Source organism: Rhinatrema bivittatum, chromosome 6 (assembly GCF_901001135.1).
Source record: "Rhinatrema bivittatum chromosome 6, aRhiBiv1.1, whole genome shotgun sequence".
NCBI classification, from domain to species: domain Eukaryota; kingdom Metazoa; phylum Chordata; class Amphibia; order Gymnophiona; family Rhinatrematidae; genus Rhinatrema; species Rhinatrema bivittatum.
In genome coordinates, this window is record NC_042620.1 from 274,140,899 (window position 1) to 274,158,062 (window position 17,164).

At 45.9% G+C, this 17,164-nt stretch overlaps 1 protein-coding gene across 2 annotated transcripts in view; it reads left to right on the forward strand.

Moving 5' to 3' along the window:
- The window catches only part of NLGN3 (neuroligin 3), a 305,227-nt gene that overhangs the window by 171,967 nt on the left and 116,096 nt on the right, over positions 1-17,164 (forward strand). The window lies entirely within an intron of this gene.

Here is a 17,164-nt window from a genome sequence, read left to right on the forward strand (position 1 = left end):
CAGTAATTTCCGTCTCCAAAGCAGTTTGGAGCTACCTCACGCTCGCTGAGCGTGTTTCCAAATTGTAAACAACTAAATTCCTAGAAGAAAACCTACTGAAGACGAGCCCCGCACTCCTGTGGTGATACCATTCAGTCCCTCACCCAGTTGAGTTTCCCGAGCTGACTTCCGTGGTCCCTCGGAGGTAGGAGCCTCGGTCCGGTGGCCGACTCGCGGCAGGGACCTAGCCCCCGAGTGAGAAGGGCTCGGGTGCGGCATAGAGGCAGCCTCGGTCCCGGCGAGGACTTGGCCCCCGAGCGAGACGAGTTCGGGCGCGGCCTAGAGGCAGCGGGTGCACTTCCTCGAGCGCGGCGGTGAAGGTACACACCCTCTCCCTCCGCAGCCGGAGACCGCCCGGGTCGCAGCCAGGAAGCGCCGAAGACAAGGTAAGGCGTACATCTTTACTGTGGTCTCCGAGGAAGTGTGGATTTGCGGGGCCTGCCTTCGTGGCAGCCCACCGAGGAGGTCGCCATTTTACCTGCCTACTCGCCTTAGCTACCTAGACGCACGTCGCTAAGCGCACGCAGATAGGCACAAGCTGGCTAGGCGCACGCTGATAGCATAGGCGCGCATTTGTAGGCGCACATTCGTAGGCGCACATTCATAAGACACCGGGGTAGGTGCACGTTATAGGCGCACGTTCATAAGATGCTGTTGATAGGTGCACGTTATAGGAGCACGTTCATAAGACACCGTTGATAGGCGCAAGTTATAGGCGCACGCTCATGAGACGCCGTTGATAGGCGCACATTATAGGCGCACGTTCATAAGACGCCGTTGATAGGCGCACGTTATAGGCGCACGTTCATAAAGACACCGTTGATAGGCGCACGTTATAGGCGCACGCTCATAAGACGCCCGTTGGTAGGCGCACATTCATAAGACGCCCGTTCATAGGCGCATACAGCTAAGCGCAGGTTGATAAGCGCACACTCATAAGATAAGCGCATATTAGTAGTCGATACATATTGCAAAGCGTATGGAGCATAAGAGAGCCCATACGTCCGCAGAGCCGGCACCTCCAGAATCAGGCATAAGAGCTCTAAGCCTCTGCTCAGCATGCAATCTCAGAGCCACTCAGAGCGAGGAAGCAGACTCACTATGTGCCCAATGTGAGAAGGCCATGGGAGTTCCAGGACAGGACCTGTCCCAGCCCAGCGGTTCCTCAGGAAACACTCCGGACTTAGCAGGCCGCGGGGAGCAGCCAGGGAACCCGAGAGACCTGGTGCCCCTAAGGCCAGATCCGGCTTCTCTCTCCTGGGTGGAATTATTCAAGGGGATCCACGCCTTTGTCCAGATGCAGTCTGCTCCTCGAAGGGGTCTTTCTGTTTCGGATGATCCAGCCCCTGGACCCTCGAGACCTAGGCACGGCCACTCGCCACCCGGAAGCCCCACTTATGGGGATTCGGATTGCTCCGAGGAAGATGAGGAGCCCCCGAGGAGGGAGAACTTCCCTCGGAGAAAGAACCATATCGGACCATGAGACGCTTCTTTTGGAACGAGGATCTTCCAGGCCTGGTCTCACAATGCCTATCAGAATTGGCTATTCTGGGCCAGGACACCCCAGGGGACCCTAACATGAACCCCGTATTAGAGGGCCTGCGCCAAATGGCTCACCATTTTCCCCTCCTACAAGCAGCACAGCAGCTAATAGATCTGGAATGGACTGCGCCGGAGGCTTCATTCAAAGGGGGTCGGGCATGTACCCTCTGGACCCGGCGTCCAAGGAGCTGCTGGCGTGCCCCAAGGTAGACGCCATAGTTAACGCAATTGTGAAGCGCACCACCATTCCGGTTGAGGGGGGAGCGGCCCTCAAGGATACACATGACCGGCGCATGGACACCATTCTGAAATGAGCCTTTGAGGTAGCAGCCATGTCCCTACGAATCGCGACCTGCTGCACCGTGGTGACGCGTTCCTGTTTATCGCAGGCTAGAAACAACACCCCGGGAGAAGACATGGAATCAGCTCTCGCATTTCTCACTGACGCATCCTCCGACCTCGTCCGTACGGCAGCCAAGGGAGTGTCATCCTCAGTGGCAACCAGGAGACAGCTCTGGCTACGCAATTGGGCTGCCGACTCTTCCTCCAAGACGCGCCTCACAAGAATGCCCTTTAAGGGATCCCCACTGTTCGGCAGCGATCTCGAGAAATGGGCTAATAAATGGGGTGCCTCTCCATTACCCCGTCTACCAGAAGACAGGTCGAGGAGGAGCCAGCGTTCGTTTTCTAGACCATCCAGAGGTAGAAACTATCAGCGCTTCAACCCTTACCGGGCTTGCTATCAAGCACCTCGTTCTCAGGCCAGGAACCAGCCCTTTCGGGCTAAGCACAACAAGAGGAGAACCGGCTCGGGTTCTGGTCCCGGCCGCAACCCACAATGACAATCAGCCAACCCATCCGGGGGTAGCAGCCATAGGGGGCAGGCTAACCCTCTTCTACCGCAGGTGGATCGAGATTACTTCGGACCAGTGGGTCCTCGCCATCATCCGAGAAGGATATTTCCTGGATTTTCTTCGGCTCCTGCCGGACATGTTTGTGGACTCTCCTTGTTCACCTCTCAAGAAGGCGGCACTAGAAGTGACCTTACAGAGGCTCCTGGCACTAAAAGCCATAATCCCAGTGCTGCAGAGGAGATAAATTCTGGGCATTATTCAATTTATTTCATAGTACCCAAGAAGGAGGACACTTTCAGGCCCGTTCTGGACCTCAAGTCAGTCAACCGACACCTACGGGTTCCCAGCTTTCGTATGGAAACTCTGCAGTCTGTCAAGAATGCAGTACAGCCAGGGGAGTTTCTCACCTCCCTAGATCTGTCAGAAGCCTATTTGCATATCCCAATCCATCGGGATCACCAGCGCTATTTACACTTCAAAGTCCTGAATCAACACTTCCAGTTCTGAGCTTTACCCTTCGGGTTAGCCACCGCGCCGCGGATCTTTACCAAGGTCATAGTAGTAATGGCGGCAGCACTCAGGAAGGAAGGAATTCTCGTCCATCCCTACCTAGACGATTGGCTGACCAGGGCAAAGTCACCGGAGGAGAGCCACCGGGCAACCAACAGAGTTATAGCTCTTCTGGAAAGCCTAGGATGGGTAGTCAACATAAACAAGAGTTCCCTACAGCCGTCCCAGTCGCTGGAATACCTAGGGGTTCAATTCGACACCCAGGAAGACAAGGTCGGCTTGACCTCCAAGAGGAAGTCGAAACTCCGGAATCATCTGCAGGCCCTGCTGAGCGCCAGCCGGCCCACAGCTCGGGATTACCTACAGGTCCTCGGCCTCATGGCATCTACTCTGGAGGTGATACCATGGGCGCGGGCTCATATGAGACCATTACAACGCGCCCTCCTATCCCGGTGGAGCCCACGATCACAGAACTACACCGTACACCTACCTCTACCAGCCAGAGTGCGGAATCAGCTACGGTGGTGGTTGCAGCCCGGCCACATGAGCCGGGGGTCAAGAATGTCCTCCCCAGCCTGGACCCTGCTCATTACAGATGCCAGCCTGAACGGATGGGGAGCACACTGCGAAGAACTCTCCGCCCAAGGGCGGTGGAACAGAGAAGAGTCAAGGTGGAACATCAACCGACTAGAAGCAAGGGCAGTCAGGCTCGCATGCCTGCGATTTGCCCTCAGACTTCGCAACAGAGCGGTCAGAGTGATGTCAGACAATGCCACCACGGTGGCATACATCAACCGACAGGGCGGAACCAGAAGCCAACAGGTATCCCTAGAAATAGCCCCCCTGATGACTTGGGCGGAAGCGAATCTCCAGGACATCTCCGCCGTTCACATCGCGGGGAAGGACAACACCACGGCAGACTTCCTCAGCAGAGAAAGCCTAAATCCAGGGGAATGGCAGCTGTCACCCACAGCTTTCCAGATGATCGTGGACCAGTGGGGGACGCCGGGCATGGACCTACTAGCAGACAGGTCCAACGCTCAAGTTCCCAGATATTTCAGCCACAGGCGGGATCCTCTATCCCAGGGGATCGATGCCCTGGTACAGCCATGGCCTCAGGGAATCCTGCTATATGCCTTTCCTCCGTGGCCCCTGCTGGGTGCCATTATACACAAGATTCAGCGACACAGAGGCCTAGTTCTTCTAGTGGCCCCGGATTGGCCAAGAAGACCCTGGTACGCAGACATGAGAAGACTACTGGCAGGGAATCCTCTACCTCTGCCTCCATACAGGGACATGCTGCGGCAAGGTCCCATCCTCCACGAGGATCCAGCTCAATTCTCTCTTACAGTCTGGCCATTGAGAGGGCTAGACTGAAGAAAAGAGGATACTCGGAGCCGGTAATAGATACACTCCTCCGAGCACGCAAGTTCTCTACATCACTGACATATATCAGGATCTGGAGAGTTTTTGAAGCCTGGTGCGACTCTCACAGCACCAATTCGCATGCCGCTAAGATTCCTATCATTTTGGACTTCCTACAAGATGGACTTCAGAAGGGTCTGTCCCTCAGCTCCATCAAGGTTCAGGTAGCAGTGCTGTCTTGCTACGGTCCCAGGAGTGATGGCAACACCATTGCCAAACACCCAGACGTGTCTCACGTTTCCTGAAAGGAGTCAAACACATTCGCCCGCCACTGAAGTGGCCAGTGCCCTTGTGGAACCTCAACCTAGTGTTGGAATTCCTAGCAGGATCCGCCTTCAGGCCCCTTCGAGGCCTGTCTCTCCATTTGTTAACCTTGAAGATGGTGTTCTTGCTGGCTGTGTGTTCAGCACGCCGCATCTCAGAGCTACAAGCACTATCCTGTCGTGATCCATTTCTCAGAATCACTCCAGAAGCTATCCTTCTTCGCACGGTTCCTTTCTTCTTACCCAAAGTGGTCTCACAATTTCACCTCAACCAAACCATATCCTTGCCATCTACGGAAGGTTTGAAGAAGTCAGAAGAAGGTCGAATACTGCGTCATCTCGACATCGGCAGAATGCTGGCCAGATACTTGGAAATGTCAGAAGCAGTACAAAAGACGAACCTGTTCGTCCTTCACAGCGGGAAGAAGCAAGGGGAAGCGGCCTCACGGCCAACCATCGCCCGCTGGATCAAAGAAGTTATCAAGGCGGCCTACATAGAGGCAGGAAAGCCACCGCCTCTACAGGTCAAGGCTCATTCTACCAGAGCGCAAGCGGCCTCTTGGGCAGAAACTAGGATGCTGTCGCCTGCAGAGATATGTAAAGCGGCGACGTGGTCCTCCCTCCATACCTTCTCCAGATTCTACCGTCTGGACGTCCAGGCCAGGGAGGACACAGCATTTGCGAGGGCAATCCTACACGGTCCTCGGGCAGCCTCCCGCCCAGTCCGGGAGAAGCTTTTGTACATCCCACTTGTTTTGAGTCCATCTGCTACACGCTAGGAAATGTAGAGATTACTTACCTGATAATCTCCTTTTCCTTAGTGTATGCAGATGGACTCAGCATCCCGCCCGGCTGCCGGTATACATGGGGATTCACCGACACGGTAAGCCATGTTTTTTTTATATAGGGCATCCACCCTGCCGGGTGTCGACGCCTTCCGGCTGAGAACACTGGCGGTCTCCAGCTACCATCAATTGGTCAGGGTAATCCTGTTCATTTAATCGATCGGTCAGTCACACATATATCCATAAAGCTTTTGCAAGGAAGATTACTGAATTGCTACACTTCCTGTGGGGGTATATGTACCCGTGCTGACATCAGATCCGTCTCCAACTGCTAGCACGAGCACACTATACCCACTTGTTTTGAGTCCATCTGCATACACTAAGGAAAAGGAGATTATCAGGTAAGTAATCTCTATATTATGTGCTTGATCAGCGTGGTATCATGCTTTGAATTTATGCTGATGAATTTACAGCTCTTCTTTCCTGTGCTTTGCAATATCTTTCCAGTAATTTATCAGTTATTTATTTATTTATTTATTTATTCATTCATTCATTCAGCTTTATATACCGGCTTTCAACTTAATTTCAAGGCGGTTTACACTGATCGAATTTGCAGTAGCAACATTCAAAACACATATATACTAAACCTATCATTATAGATGTTACATCATTTTTCAAAAATGTTAAATTAATAAAACAATACTTTTACATAAACTAAAACCATTTTAAATACAGTAATAGGTAAAACCCCAATCATTTCTTCCCCTTCCTCCTCAATTCTTTCTCTTCCTCCTACCCTTCTTCCCGTCCTCTATCCCGTCTAACCCCCTCCCTTCTAGCCCTTCTTCCCCTTGTTCCCCTTATTCTATCTCATCCACTAAGTAGCTGTGGTAGGGGGGGGTCAGTTATTTAGAGTAAAAGCCTGCTCGAATAACCAGGTTTTTATCTGCTTCTTGAAGCTATTGATGTTTTCCTCTGTACGAATTTCAACAGGTAAGGAATTCCACATCTTTGGTCCTGCCAAAGACAAGGACCTCTCCCTCACTGAGCTGAGATGGGCTAATTTGGGTGATGGTATAGTCAATAGGGCTTGACCAAGTGATCTCAGATTCCGTGCTGGAACATGAATGCGTAATGAGGCATTTAGCCATTCGGAATTGCTTCCATAAATGGCTTTATGAATTAAAGTTAGACACTTGTATTGAATACGGGACTGAACCGGTAACCAATGTAACCCCATCAGTACCGGGGAAACATGATCGAACTTTTTTGTGTCAGATAGAAGTCGTGCCGCGGCATTCTGCAACAATTGCAGCGGGCGGATAGTCGATAATGGCAAACCCAGCAATAGGGCATTACAATAATCTAGTTTAGGTAAAATTAAGGCCTGTACCACAATTCGAAAGTCAATTGAGTGCAACAATGGCTTCAATTTCCTTAGTACTCGCAGTTTGTGAAAACCATCTTTTATGATGGCCTTCACTGATGTTTTCATATTCAGTTCAGAGTCCAGGATACAACCCAGATCTCTGGCATCGTGTTGGATCTTATATGGAGGGGGACAAGTTAAGATGTCTGTCTCTATTTTCTCTGTGACCTTATTACAAATAAGCAGTATTTCAGTTTTGGAATTATTGAGTGCCAATGACATGTGTGTAAGAAGTTGTTTTATTGATTTGTAGTACATATCCCAGAGTTTCAATGTGGCCGATAAGGAGTCTTTTATAGGTAGCAAAATCTGAATATCATCGGCAAATAAGAAATGTACCAATCCCAGACCCGCTAAGAATCTGCACAATGGGGCCATATAAATATTAAACAAAGTTGGTGAAAGGGAAGAGCCCTGTGGGACTCCAGTATGGAGGTCTACTACCTCGGATTCTACTGTTCCCAATTTAACTACATATGATCTATTAGTAAGAAAAGATTTAAACCAATCCAGTGTTTTATCTAGGAGGCCAATTTCACGCAATCTTGAGATAAGTGCTTCGTGATTAATGGTATCAAATGCCGCCAAGATATCCAACAGAATTAGTAAATAAGAGGTATTCTGGTCGAAGCCTCTTTGAATGGTATCAGATAATGAGATTAAGAGGGTCTCGGTGTTATGAGATTTCCGGAAACCATACTGTGCTGGAAAAAGCAGCTGATGTTCTTCTAGATGGTCCATAAGCTGCCGATTGACCACTTTTTCAATTAGTTTAGCCAAGAATGGAAGTATTGAAATTGGCCGATAGTTGGCCAAAACCTCCGGATCCAAATTGGCTTTTTTCAAAATAGGCTTCACTATTGCACATTTCAGACTATCTGGGAATATACCCTCTTCTAGTGACAAGTTGACAATATCAGCCAAGGGTTTAGCTATAATGTCTTGAACGGACTTTAAATGGTTAATAGACATTTTGTCCATAGAATGATTAGCAGGTGACATTTTTTTTATTAAGTTTGCTATTTCTAACGATGAAACTGCATCAAATGTTGACCAGTTAACCGAGGGGTTACTGGGTAAGATGATATTTTGTGGGGCCTGTATGTTTAGATCTTTTAGTACAGCTTGGATTTTTTCTTTAAAAAAAGAAGCAAATTCGTTGCTCTTGTTCTTTAAATTATTACCCCAGGTAGGCGAATTGCCTTTAATGTTAGTAAGTTCTGATACGTATGTGAACAGGATCCTCGGGTTAAATTGGAATTTGTGGATTCTGTCGGCATAGAAATTACGTTTGGCGGTATTAATAGATTCTCTATAGTTATGTAAGGCCGCTCTATAATTTGCTTGCGATGTATCGTTACGATACTTCCGCCAAATTATTAACTTTTACTTATGTCAAAATTATTTCATGTTAAATATTTCTAAATTTGAGGCAGTCTGCTTTGCAGGGAATCAAATGTTAATTGTTTTTCAGCATTGGGCACTTCTATCCATTGTAAAGATTCTGTCCAGAATTTGACAGTTGTCTCTCTTTTAAGCCACAGATTCAGCAGATTCTTCACATTGCTTATTACAAGTTGTGATTGCTACCTCATTTGAAGCTAGTCCTGAACTCTACAGACTAGAGCATAACATAAAAACATAAGATATGCCATACTAGGTCAGACCAAGGGCCCGTCAAGCCCAGTATCCTGTTTCTGACAGTCCAAATCAAAAGTACCTGGCAGGTACACAAACATTAAATAGATCCCATGCTACTAATACCAGCAACAAGCAGTGGCTATTCCCTATTGATTAATAACAGTTTATGGATTTCTTCAGGAACTTATCCATACCTTTTTTAAACCCAGCTAAACTAACTGCCTTAACCACATCCTCTGGCAATGAATTCCAGAGCTTAAATTATCTCAGGGTATACTCTGTCAGTTAGTAATGGAGGAGGAAAAAGTTCCATTATATGTCATTCTCTGTCTCCAGGACTCCATGTCATATAAGTGTTACACATCATTGCTCCTAGGAATTAATGTATTAGTATGAGAGCAATTATTTTATAAGGACAGAGCTCAATAATTAGTTAAAAGAATATGCCTTAAAAGAATATACTTATTTATTATAAGATTAAAGCTAAAAGAACAGCATTCAAGAAATATAAAAGATCCCAAAGGGAGGAACATAAAGAAGAATATTTGATTCAGCTGAGGGAGACAAAGAAATTAATCAAGTTGGCAAAAAGTCAAGCGGAAGAGAGGATTGCGAAGGAGATAAAAAATGGTGACAAAACATTTTTCAGATACATCAGTGAAAAGAGAAAAGTCCATAGTGGTATTGTGAAATTAAAAGGTGGTAATGATCAATGTGTGGAGAGAGACGAAGAAATGGCAGAAATATTAAACGAATACTTCAGTTCTGTGTTCACTAAAGAAGACCCTGGAGAAGGACCATCTCTACACAACAAGAAACTGGAGGGAAGTGGAATAGATGATAATCCTTTTACAGTAGAAAATGTATGGGAAGAGCTAAAGAATCTGAAAGTGGACAAAGCCATGGGGCCTGATGGGATTCATCCAAGGATACTGAGGGAGCTCAGAGATTTGCTGGCGGGTCCACTGTGTGACCTGTTCAATAGATCCCTAGAAACGGGAGTGGTACCGAGAGATTGGAGAAGAGCGGTGGTGGTCCCGCTTCCCAAGAGTGGGAACAGAGAGGAGGCTGGTAACTACAGACCGGTTAGCCTCACTTCAGTGGTGGGAAAAGTAATGGAATCACTGCTGAAAGAGAGAATAGTGAAATATCTACAGTCCGGAGAATTGATGGACCAGAGGCAACATGGATTCACCAGGGGAAGATCCTGTCAGACAAATCTGATTGACTTTTTTGACTGGGTAACCAAGGAATTGGATCAAGGAAGAGCGCTCGATGTCATCTACTTGGATTTCAGCAAAGCTTTTGATACGGTTCCGCACAGGAGACTGGTGAATAAAACGAGAAGCTTAGGAGTGAGTGCCAAGGTGGTGACCTGGATTGCAAATTGGTTGACGGACAGAAGACAATGTGTGATGGTAAATGGTACTTTCTCTGAAGAGAGAGTGGTTTTAAGTGGTGTACCGCAAGGATCGGTGTTGGGACCGGTCCTGTTCAATATCTTTGTGAGCAACATTGCGGACGGGATAGAAGGTAAGGTTTGTCTTTTTGCGGATGACACTAAGGTCTGCAACAGAGTGGACACGCCGGAAGGAGTGGAGAGAATGAGACGGGATTTAAGGAAACTGGAAGAGTGGTCGAAGATATGGCAGCTGAGATTCAATGCCAAGAAGTGCAAAGTCATGCATATGGGGAGTGGAAATCCGAATGAACTGTATTTGATGGGGGGGAAAGGCTGATGTGCACGGAGCAGGAGAGGGACCTTGGGGTGATAGTGTCTAATGATATGAAGTCTGCGAAACAATGCGACAAGGCGATAGCAAAAGCCAGAAGAATGCTGGGCTGCATAGAGAGAGGAATATCGAGTAAGAAAAGGGAAGTGATTATCCCCTTGTACAGGTCCTTGGTGAGGCCTCACCTGGAGTACTATGTTCAGTTCTGGAGACCGTATCTACAAAAAGACAAAGACAAGATGGAAGCGGTACAGAGAAGGGTGACCAGGAAGGTGGAGGATCTTCATCGGATGACGTACGAGGAGAGATTGAAGAATCTAAATATGTACACCCTGGAGGAAAGGAGGAGCAGAGGTGATATGATACAGACTTTCAGATACTTGAAAGGTTTTAATGATCCAAAGACAACAACAAACCTTTTCCGTAGGAAAAAAATCAGCAGAACCAGGGGTCACGATTTGAAGCTCCAGGGAGGAAGATTCAGAACCAATGTCAGGAAGTATTTCTTCACGGAGAGGGTGGTGGATGCCTGGAATGCCCTTCCGGAGGATGTGGTAAAGACCAGAACTGTGAAGGACTTCAAAGAGGCGTGGGATAAACACTGTGGATCCATAAAGTCAAGAGGTCGCCAATGAAGAGTGGGTGACTCGCCAGAATGATGGCTACAGCCTGGAGACAATACCCTTATTCAATAAACATATACATGCTTACTGTGACTCCAACATCGCTCTAAGCTTCAACAGCAAGAGGAAACGTGGAAAAAAGGATTTGCACTCACAAAGAGGGGAGTAGCTGGCTTGTTACGGCGGTTACTACCCCAAACCAAATAAGCCTGATACTTCACTTTCAATGCATATTCAGCATAGTTCTCTGCTTCAACGGCAGGGTAGAAGAAAAAACTGATACTTCACACGTCCAGCAGAGCTCTCTGCTTCAACGGCAGGGGAGAAGAAAAAAGGGTTCGCACTCACAAAGCGGGGAGTAGCTGGCTTGTTACGGTGGTTACTACCCCAAACCAAATGTGCCTGATACTTCACTTTCGATGCATATCCAGCATGGCTCTCTGCTTCAACGGCATGGGAGAAAGGCTGATACATCACGCATTTCCAGCATAGCTCTCTGCTTCAACAGCAGGGGGAAAAAAACCTGATGCTTCACGCATATCCAGCATAGCTTCAACGGCAGGGGAGAAGAAAAAAGGATTTGCACTCCCAAAGCGGGGAGTAGCTGGCTTGTTACGGCAGTTACTACCCCAAACCAAATGTGCCTGATACTTCACTTTCGATGCATATCCAACATGGCTCTCTGCTTCAACGGCATGGGAGAAGACTGATACATCACGCATTTCCAGCATAGCTCTCTGCTTCAACGGCAGGGGAGAAGAAAAACTGATACTTCACGCATATCCAGCATAGCTCCCTGCTTCAACGGCAGGGGAGAAGAAAAACAACCAATAAGGGCTGTATAACATAGTCTGGGTAAAACAAATAAGCATGGGTGTAGCTTGCTTATTGCGGTGGTTACTACCCCTACTACCCCTAACTAATCAAGCTACATATTTCACTTGGATGCAGCTCCATCACGGCTCTCTACGTTAATGGTGGGGGTGGAAGGGAAATAGAACCAAGAGCTAAGAGAAACAGATAAGTATGAGAGAAAAAATGTGTGAAGCTTGCTGGGCAGACTGGATGGGCCGTTTGGTCTTCTTCTGCCGTCATTTCTATGTTTCTATGTATATATGAGTAAATTAAGCAAGTCTTTTCTAAAATGGATACAGAAAAATGGTTAGCTTATCTATACAGGTTAATGCCAGTCTCGGACTGCTTTCCTCTGTCGTAGCAGAGTTGAAAGCAGCCTTGAGGTCACAATTCTTACCATATTTATACTTTTTACTAGTTTATAGATATAACCCCTCCTTAAGGTACAAGTCGAGTACAGAGGGGAACATAAGTTCTTTACGGCAAAACCCTGGCTAGCTTTTATTTCTCCTCCCATCTCAAAGTGTAGGTCCTTCGGAATAGGGGTGGTAAAGAGTCCTCCCTGGTTTAAGTACAGGGTGAATAGTAAGCTGTGCTGGAGTTTCATCTTTCTGCTGTGTGTTGTGTGCCAAACAAACCACACTTGGACCACATAGGCAGTGTCCAAAATAATGCTTTACTGATACAGTCTCGTTGAATGACACAATTAAATATGGTCTCTGCAGTTTCTCTCTTAATTACAGACCGTTTCTCTTCTATCTCTGCATTAGTTTTTATTAGGCCAGAAAGCCATCCACAGTTTTGGATTAGATTGTGCAGCGATCCCTCTGGGCCAGGCCCCCTCCCGATGACACAAAAATCTATCTTGGCATAGAGATAATGTCTCTATCCCTCAGTGCTCTGGGTGTCCTCCCTTGAATGTAGATCTTTTACTCACAGTTAATAGATTAATCTTCTGGTGGGATCCCTGGTGGTAGGAATCCTTGCAGTTCTTGCCAGTCCCCTTGATGGGCAGGAAGAGGGGGCAGAAAATACTTCCTCCCAGATGTTGGAAAACAAATCTTCTTCCCCAACGTAGACAACTGCCGGGATCCACTACAACGGGTCACCACCTTTGTGGGGCAGATCTTCCCTAAACACTGAGCATCTTCAGCCCAGGGTTCCCCATTCCCTGGGCTTTGGAAAGGTCCAGGGAATGTCCTCCTCTAAACGAATATTCAAAATCCTAAAATTAGCTCCAGAGCAGCCACTCTGCACCTTGTGTAGAGTACAACAGTGGATCCCCTTTGACCTATTCTGGAGGGGTCTCGGAGGGTTTCTGAGGCTCCAGGTAGGCCCAAAATCCAACTTAGGAAAATACATCCTCACTCTTACTCTCAATTTAGACTGCCTCCAGAGCCTATTGCAGAGCTCTGTTATAAAAGCTTTCCACAGGGGTATCCATTAAAGCTCTTCCAGTGGGAGGGCTGTCCATGAATGGGTACTCACCTAATTACATTAAACTGTTGCAAAACCTATTAGTTACCCAAAAAGTGGTCTGGGTTATATAACCTCATAGACTTATGATTTAAGGACACTTTACATTCTTAAATTGTGTACCCCTAGTTCTTGTATTGTCTGAAAGAGTAAATAACCAATTCACTTTTAACTGATTAAGTTCTTTCATGATTTTGTATACCTCTATCATATTCCCCTCAGCCATCTCTTCTCCAAGCTGAACAGTCCTAACCTCTTTAGCCTTTCCTCATAAGGGAGCTGTTCCATGCACTTTATCATTTTGGTCACCCTTCTTTGACTTTCTCCAGTGCAACTATTTCTTTTGAGATGTGGTGACCAGAATTGCACACAGTATTCAAGGTGAAGTCTAACCATGGAATGATACAGAAGTATTATGACATCCTCCATTTTATTTGCCATTCCCTTCCTAATAATTCGTAACATTCTGTTTGCTTTTTTAACCACCACAGCACACTGAGCTGACGATTTCAATTTAATATCAACTATGATGCTCAAATCTTTTCCCTGGGTGGTAACTCCTAATATGGAATCTAACATCATGTAACTACAGCATGGGTTCCCTATATATATGCATCACCTTGCACTTGTCTACATTATATTTCATCTGCCATATGAACACCCAATTTTCCAGTCTTGCAAGGTCCTTCTGCAGTTTATCACTAATTTTGGGTCATCTGTAAATTGGATCACCTCATTCGTCATACCCCTTTCCAGATCATTTATAAATATATTAAAAAGCACTGGTCCAAGTACAGATCCCTGAGGCACTTCACTGTTTAACTTATTCCAATATGAAAACAGTTTAATCCTACTCTCTATTTCCTGTCTTTTTACCAGTTTGCAATCCAAAACAGGACATCACCTCCTAACCCATGATGTTTTAGTTTTCTTAGAAGCCTCTCGTGAGGGACTTTGTTAAATGCCTTCTGAAAATCCAAATACACTACACCTGATTACCATAGACCTCTGCAATTCCCATATTCCTACCTCAAGGCTTTGCAGGTTTGGTGATGGATCATGTGACTTTGCTCCTACTGGAATTGCATTGGTTGCATGTTTATCAGCGAGTGCAGTCTTTAAAGCCCTGAAAGCAATAGTCCCTCGTATCTTTCTCACTCGTTGCATTATTACATGCCCTCTTGCTCATTGCTGTTAGCTTTACTGTCCGTAAAATCTGCTCACTGATGGAAACCGGGCATGGACCCTCTTTTCCGCTGCTCCATTTTTATATAATGCCTTGCCTGATGCCTTGCAGGGGAAGGAGGATATTCCAAAGTTCCCTAAATGTTCGAAGGCAGCTCCTGATTTGTACCTAAAGCAAAAGAGGAACCAAAAATAACAGATATTTATCAAAAATAAAAACATTTTTATTATTAATACTTACTATATATTACAGTCCAGAGGTCTGGGGCAGGTGGCCAAGTGAAAAACACCCCAGTCCAATCCAGAAGTATGGGACAGGCAGACTGAAAAAATACCTCAATACAATTAAGAGGTATAAATGGCCGAATGTGGGGATAACATGACATATTTCAAATATCTTGCATTATTTCAGGCTCAACACCACATGAATTTAAATGAGCGTATTAGTGTACAAATGCATGCTATTGAGCTCATTACTACTCTAATCGATGCAAATCTAATAATGCAGCTTGCCAAAAAATTCACAAACTGAATTATTTGATTTGAAACTGGCCACAACTCTGGAGTTGTAGCTAATTTCTTGCGGGTGTATTGGAATGTTAATGCGCATCCCAATGCACCAGCATTGGTGTGCCCCCGCAAATAGGAAAAACCCTTGGAAGAAGTCCATTACCTGCTATTAATTGAGTTGACTTAGAAAATAGCCACTGCTATTACTAGCAATGGTAACATGGAATAGACTTAGTTTTTGGGTACTTGCCAGGTTCTTATGGCCTGGATTGGCCACTGTTGGAAACAGGATGCTGGGCTTGATGGACCCTTGGACAGACCCAGTATGGCATGTTCTTATGTCTGCATAGACTCCTTGTCAATGCCGCCCCCTCCCCTGGCCACACTTGGAGACAGCCCATTTTAAAAAAACAAAAAACAAATTAAACATTTTTATACTTGTGGGGATGCCCCACCCCTAACACTTTAACTCCATCCCTTCACAAGAAAACCAGACCCCATTCCCCAGATCCCACTTTTAAAAATAATGGCCTTAGTGGTCCAGTGGATCGCCCCACACTCCAGACACCCCCTTATACAAAAATAGATATTTGGTGGTCTAGTGGACTCCAACTCCCATCCCCCAGACTCCCTCTTACCTAAAAAAGCATCATTGGTGATGCAGTGGGGGCCCAGAGCACTGCCTAGGCTTCAGGACTGGGTGGCAGCCATTTTATAAAATGGTACTGCCCGGACTTTGCCCCACATGATAGGAGCAAAGGCCAAACAGCATCATTTGGAATTCTGACTTGGTGAATCCTACAGTATTTTTCCCATGGGGAAAATACTGTGGCTTAATGAATGAGGGTATTAGTGAGATTGTTGTCCAAAACAGTAAGCTTTCCCATGCTCATTTATTTTCAGGTTTTAAGCATGCAAGTTATCCCAGCCTTTTTGGAAGACTAATGTAGCCGTATGACTTCTGTTTAAGGTTAAAACTGCCATTCTGTTCAGGTTACCCCAGTGCTTTCTTGAAAGCTTGATGCAGTTGTACTACTACTGTTTAAGGTTATAACCACCACTGCCTGAAGGTTACTCCACACAACATGCAAGATTCCATTCTAAATTCCACACTGATTTCCTCATCCATGTCTTTCCATCAAGCTTTGTAATAATCTAAACAGATACCAAACAAGCAAGGCTGTTTTCCTAACATCCATATCCAGCCTCCTAGATCCCCATGGAATTACTAGACAATATCTGGCCACCATCAGCCTGCTATAACTATCACAATTGGTTCTGGTGAGTTGTATACTGCTGGTACCAACACACATACCCCATGACTTGCAGTATTGCTAGGTTGTGCTTCCATTCTCTGCCATTTTGTTTTGTTCTCAACTCTCTCTTTCCCTCTACTCTTGAGGGTGTGAAGAGGGTGGTGGTGGTGGGGAGGGAAGGTTTGCAATATTGCAGCTTCCCAACCATGTTTATAAGAGCATAAGAAGTGCCATGCTGGATCAGACCAAGGTCCATAGAGCCCAGCATTCTGTCTCCAATAGTTGATCTATTTCTTGTATCTCACTCCCAGGAAAAGCTCTGGCTTTCCTAACATTCTATTTGCCTTTTTGACCACTACCACACACAGAGCCAAAGATTTCAAGGTATTGTCCACTCCCAGATTGTGTATCTGTAGTTGGGATTATTTTTACTTTGCACTTGTCCACATTAAATTCCATCAGCTATTTAGAGGTCCAGACTCCTTACCTCACAAGGTCCTTGTACAGTTCTTCACAATCCGCTGACATTTTAATATCTTGAAACAATTTTGTACCATCTGCAAATGTTCTCACCTTACTTGTTCCTTTCTTCAAATCATTTATGAATGTGCTAAATAGCACAGGTCCCAATACAGACCCTTGGGGCACTCCACTTGGAAACTGAACATTTAGTCCTGCCCTCTATTTCCTGTTTTTTATCCAGCTACAAATTCACAATAGAACACTGCCTTCATCCCATGACCTCCCAATTTCCTTTCGTGAGAGATTTTAAATGCCTTCTGAAAATCCAAATACACTATAGCAACCAGAGATGAATAAGACAAGACTAGGCCCCAAGGTCCAAAATCAAAGAAGAGAAATTCTGATGGGTCTAGGTAAAGGACTTAGACTTGACAAATGAGATCAAGTGTTATTCATTTCATTCATTTATTTATTTATTTGCTCACATTTATCCTCCTAATTTCTTACAAACTTTGAGTGATTTGCAAGCCAGAACAATAAATAAACTTTTTAATTGTTTATTAAGTTTTGCATTTA